At 44.0% G+C, this 5650-nt stretch overlaps 1 non-coding gene across 1 annotated transcript; it reads left to right on the top strand.

Annotated features, from left to right (window-relative positions):
- Positions 1 to 2480: 2480 nt before the first annotated feature.
- Positions 2481 to 2582, top strand: LOC111544381. Its single transcript, XR_002732136.1, has one exon. It is a non-coding gene; the product is annotated as a U6 spliceosomal RNA (small nuclear RNA).
- Positions 2583 to 5650: the final 3068 nt, after the last annotated feature.

Below are 5650 nucleotides of genomic sequence, written 5' to 3'. Positions count from 1 at the left end.
GGCCCCAAATGGCTACCACCCAACATACATTCAAGCTAGCAAATCCTGTCTCTGGAATAACCAATTTTCTCCAACCCTGACTTTCTACTTTTCAGTCAGCCTGGCTGAGATTCTTCTTCCTTTTCTTTTCTTTTTTTTTTCTTTGAGATGGAGTTTTGCTCTTGTTGCCCAGGCTGGAGTGCAATGGCGCAATATCAGCTCACTGCAACCTCCGCCTCCTGGCTTCACACGATTCTCCAGACTCAGCCTCCCCAGTAGCAGGGATTACAGGAATGCGCCACCACACCTGGCTAATTTGTATTTTTAGTAGAGACAGGGTTTCGCCCATGTTGGTCAGGCTGGTCTTGAATTCCCAACCTCAGGTGATCCACCTGCTTTGGCCTCCCAAAGTGCTGGGATTACAGGCTTGAGCCACCGCGCCCGGCCAATAACTCGACTTTCAAGCATGCATGCAAAATTTATAAAAACTGACCGCCGACTTTGCCATAAAGATATGTATCGCAAAACTCATTGCCTTACTCCATTTGGGCACCTATAACAAAAATATGAGCCAGGCATAGTGGCTCACACCTGAAGTAACAGCACTTTGGGAGCCCAAGGCAGGCAGATCACTTGATCCCAAGAATTTGAGACCAGCCTGAGCAACACAGCAAGATCCTGTCTCTACCAAAACTATAAAAATTGGCTGGGCATAGTGAGGCATGCCTATAGTCCCAGCTACTAGGGAGACTGAGGTAGGAGGATTGCTTGAGCCCAGGAGGTTGAGGCTGCAGTGAGCCGTGAGTGCGCCACTGCACTCCAACCTGGGTGACAGAGTGAGACTCTGTCTCAAAATAAATAAATACATACATACATACATACATACATACATACATACATACATACATAAATAACTGAGGGGCTTATAAACATCAGAAATTTATTTCTCACAGTTCCAGAGGCTAGAAAGTCCAAGACTAAAGCACTGTCAGATCCCCTGTCTGATGAGGGCCCACTTTCTGGTTCACAGGTCACCATCTTTTTGTTGTGTTCTCACATGGCAGGTGGGGCAAGGGAGCTGTCTCGTGAGCATGGGGAGGAAATGGAGTTCTCATCTATTGCTAGTGGGAATATAAAACGCTGCTTTGGAAAACAGTCTCACAATTCCTCAAACAAAGTTACCATATGACACAGCAATTCCACCCTTAGGTATACTCCCAAGAGAAATAAAAACATTTATCCACACAAAAACTTGTACACCAATGTATAAAAGTTCTATGAAGAAGCATTATTCATAATAGTTGAAAGGTGAAAACAATCCAAATCTTCTTCAACTGATGAATGAACAAACAAAATATGTTATATCCATACAATGAAATATTATTCAGCTATAAAAAAGAAATGAAGTACTGCTCCATGTTAGATTATGAATTAACCTTGGAAACACTGTGATAAGTAAAAAAGCCAGTCACAAAAGACCAGCTCTTATTCCATTTATATGAGATGTGCAGATAGGCAAACTTATGGAGACAGAAAGTAGATTAATGGTTGAATGGGCCTGGGGCAGAGCGAGTGATGGCTAACAAGTATGGGGTTTCTTTCCGGGATGATGAAAATGTTCTACAGTTGATTGTGTTAATGGCTGCACCTCTCTGTGAATATACTGACAACCACTGAATTGTATACTTCTAAAAGAATGAATTTTATGGTATGTGAATTATATCCAAATGAAATTGTTATATACATACAAAAGCCAGTGCCCTTATAATGATGTCAAGGTATCACAGGATTTACCCTTAATACTCTTACTTCATTTCCCAATATCTCCCCTTCTCTCTCTCCACTCTCGCCTTTGCCTCTAAGATGCCATGCATGTTACCACCTCAGATGCTTTGCATTTGTTGTTTCCTCTGTTTTCAATATTCCTCCTTCAGGTATGCATAGTAAGGTCTCCCATTCCCTTCAAGTTTTATTTTAAGTGTTACTTTCCCAATGAGGTCTTTCATTGCTATCCAAATGAAAATTTCAAACCCTATGGCCAGGTGCAGTGGCTCACACCTGTAATCCCAGCACTTTGGGAGGCTAAAGCAGGTGGATCACCTGAGGCTGGAAGTTTGAGACCAGCCCAACCAACATGGAGAAACCCCGTCTCTACTAAAAATACAAAATTAGCTGGGCGTGGTGGTGCATACCTGTAATCCCAGCTACTCGGGAGGCTGAGGCAGGAGAAGCGCTTGAACCTGGGAGGCAGAGGTTGCGGTGAGCCAAGATTGTGCCATGGCACTCCAGCCTCGGCAACAAGAGTGAAACTCCATCTCAAAAAAAAAAAAAAAAGAAAGAAAATTTCAACCCCTTCTGACATATTCTATCAACCTCATTCTGCTTTTCTTTTTCTCCTCAGCAGTTCTTCCCATCTAAAATACTAAATATTATATTTTCATATTTCATTTCTATCTCACATTTTAGAATACAAGCTAAAGAAGTGTAAAGATTTTAGTCTTGTATTCACTTTGACTACATATATGCTTAGAATGATACACAGAAGATTAGCATAGCCCCTGTGCAAGGATGGCATGGAAATTTTTGATACATTTCATACTTATAAAATAAATTGATTAACTAAATTTTAAATTAAAAAAAAGATTTTAGTGTAATGGTTAAATAGTATATATTCAGCACCTAGAGCAGCATTATACACATAGAAAGAGCTCATAATCATATGAACATCTTTATAACATAAGTGGTTTATGAAAATGATAAGAAAGATGCTAAGGCTCCAGTATTAGGCAAAATGAAAAAAGAAAAATACAGAAGAGGAAATACAATTAGTAATAAATTATTAGTAATAAATCATGATGGAATAATTTCAGTCATAATGGAAAATGAAAAAAGTGATCTGAGGTAACATTTTAGCCTATCGTATTTACCAATATTTTAAGGATAATAAAATCTTGCTGGCCGGGCACGGTGGCTCACACCTATAATCCCAGCACTTTGGGAGGCTGAGGTGAGCAAATCACCTGAGGTCATGAGTTTGAGACCAGCGTGACCAACATAAAGAAACCCCGTCTCTACCAAAAACACAAAGTTAGCTGGGCGTGGCGGCACATACCTGTAATCCCAGCTACTTGGGAGGCTGAGGCAGGAGAATCAGCTTGAACCCAGGAGGAGGAGGTTGTAGTGAGCTGAGATCACACCACTTACACTCCAGCCTGGGTGACAGAGAGAGACTCTGAAAAAAAAAAGTATGTGTAATTATATAAGAATCTGACAAACTGTCTTCCAAAGACACTATACCATTTTTCATTCTCAACAGCAGTGAATGAGTATTCCTGCTACCCATATCCTCACATCCTTGATGTTCTCAGTGTTCTTAGAGTTATATAATTTCTTTTTCTTTTTGAGATGGAGTTTTGCTCTTGTTGCCCAGGCTAGAGTGCAGTGGCGTCATTTCAGCTCACTGCAACATCCGCCTCCGGGATTCAAGTGATTCTCCTGCCTCAGCCTCCTGTGTAGCTGGGATTACAGGTGCCCGCCACCACGTCTGGCTAATTTTTTGTATTTTTTAGTAGAGATGGGGTTTCACCATATTGGCCAGGCTGGCCAGGGTGGTCTCGAACTCCTGAACTCAGGGGATCCACCTGCCTCAGCCTCCCAAAGTGCTGGGATTATAGGTGTAAGCCACTGTGCCTGTCTACAGTTATATAATTAAGAGTATTCTTATTATTCTTCTTATTAAGTTTGCACTGTTATCTCATTGTTATTTTAATGTGCATTTCCCTGATGAATAGTGTTGAACGTATTTTCTTTTTTCTTTCTTTTTTTTTTTTGAGACAGAGTCTCGCACTATTGCCCAGGCTGGAGTGCAGTGGCACGATCTCAGCTCACTGCAACCTCCGCCCCCCGAGTTCACGCCATTCATCTGCCTCAGCCTCCCGAGTAGCTGGGACTGCAGGAGCCCGCCACCACGCCCAGCTAATTATGTTTGTATTTTTAGTAGAGACGGGGTTTCACCATGTTAGCCAGTATGGTCTCGATCTCCTGACCTTGTGATTTGCGTCTCGGCCTCCCAAAGTGCTCGGATTACAGGTATGAGCCACCGTGCCCGGCCAGTGTTGAACATATTTTCATACGGGTATTTGCTATCTGTGTATCTTCTTTGGTGACCAGGTGTTCCCAACTCTAGGACTCTGATTATTTTCACCACAAAAGTGACCAGTGAATGGCCCTCATCAGTTGTGATGGAGCCACCCAGTGTCAGTGGTGAAACACATCTCCAGTCTATCAATCCAACACCATTCTAGCTGGGTGCAGTGGCTCACGCCTGTAATCCCAGCACTTTGGAAAACCAAGGCAGGAGGATCCTTTGAGCCCAGAAGATTGAGATCAGCCTGGTCAACATAGTGAGACTCCATCTCTACAAAAAAATTAAAAATTAGCCAGGTGTGGTGGTGGGTGCCTGTATTCCCAGCTACTCCGGAGGCTGGGGCAGGAGGATCACTTGAGCCCAAGAGTTTGAGGCTGCAGTGAGCTATGATCACACCACTATACTCCAGCCTGGGTGACCTGCATGAATCACAGAGTGGGACCCTGTCTCCAAAAAGGCAGGGCACAGTGGCTCATGCCTGTAATCCCAGCACTTGAGAGGCCAAGGCGGGTGGATCACGAGGTCAGGAGATCGAGACCATCCTGGCCAACATGGTGAAACCCCATCTCTACTAAAAATACAAAAAATTAGCCAGGCGTGGTGGCGCATGCCTGTAGTCCCAGCTACCAGGGAGCCTGAGGCAGGGGAATCGCTTGAACCCAGGAGACGGAGGTTGCAGTGAGCTGAGATCGCGCCACTTCCCTGCAGCCTAGCAACAGAGCAACACTCCGTCTCAAAAACAAAAACACCATCTTAAAAGATTCTTCCTATGCAAAGCGAATTTCAGACCTACACTGGTATGTTATGCCTTTACCAACACCTTGCGCTAGACAATGCCTTTCCTAACACAGGCAGCCGCCATCATCACTCTGGCTCCCATTCACCAAGGGTTTACAGAGCCAGATACTCAGTGAGGCCCTTTCCATCCATTATTTTACTTACTTCTCGCCATGACCCTGCACAACAGCTAATAATCTCCATTTTTATAGGTGAGGGAATTGAGATTGAGAGGTGACCTGCCCAAGATCACCCTGCTAGTAAGTGATGATTTTGAAATCATTGCTGAACTGGGCTTCTCCTTCCCTTCTTACTGATGTCATTTGCTTTGCAGCAGATTGACAGCAACACTTGACTCCCAGCCTGAGGCCATTTTTAGGACATTCCCCACACAGTGAATTGTTTGGACTCCACCACGGTTCTGTGGGGCAAGACAGGGAAGGGTTTGGTGATTTGCACAAAGGTTCTTGGTTTGCTTGGAAGATGAGAAATGTGAGCCAAAAGTTAAGACAAATTCAGACTTCGTGAGGAGGCAGCAGGATCTGAATTAGAGTCCTCTGAAGGCTGAGATTTCTGGGCCAGGACCCACAGGGGTCTTTTCCTGCGGGATGGATGACAAAAGCTGGGCAAGAAAAGAGAAAAGCTCCCCGTTGATTGACCCGGACCAAAATATAGAAAGATCACAGCACGGGCTGGAACCAGACCCTCCTGTTCTCAGACCCCTCTCTTGACGTTGGGCAAGATACT

The sequence above is a fragment of the Piliocolobus tephrosceles genome, chromosome 2 (assembly GCF_002776525.5).
Source record: "Piliocolobus tephrosceles isolate RC106 chromosome 2, ASM277652v3, whole genome shotgun sequence".
NCBI lineage: Eukaryota > Metazoa > Chordata > Mammalia > Primates > Cercopithecidae > Piliocolobus > Piliocolobus tephrosceles.
Note: the sequence above shows the minus strand (reverse complement) of the source record. Positions and strands in the feature narration are given on the sequence as shown.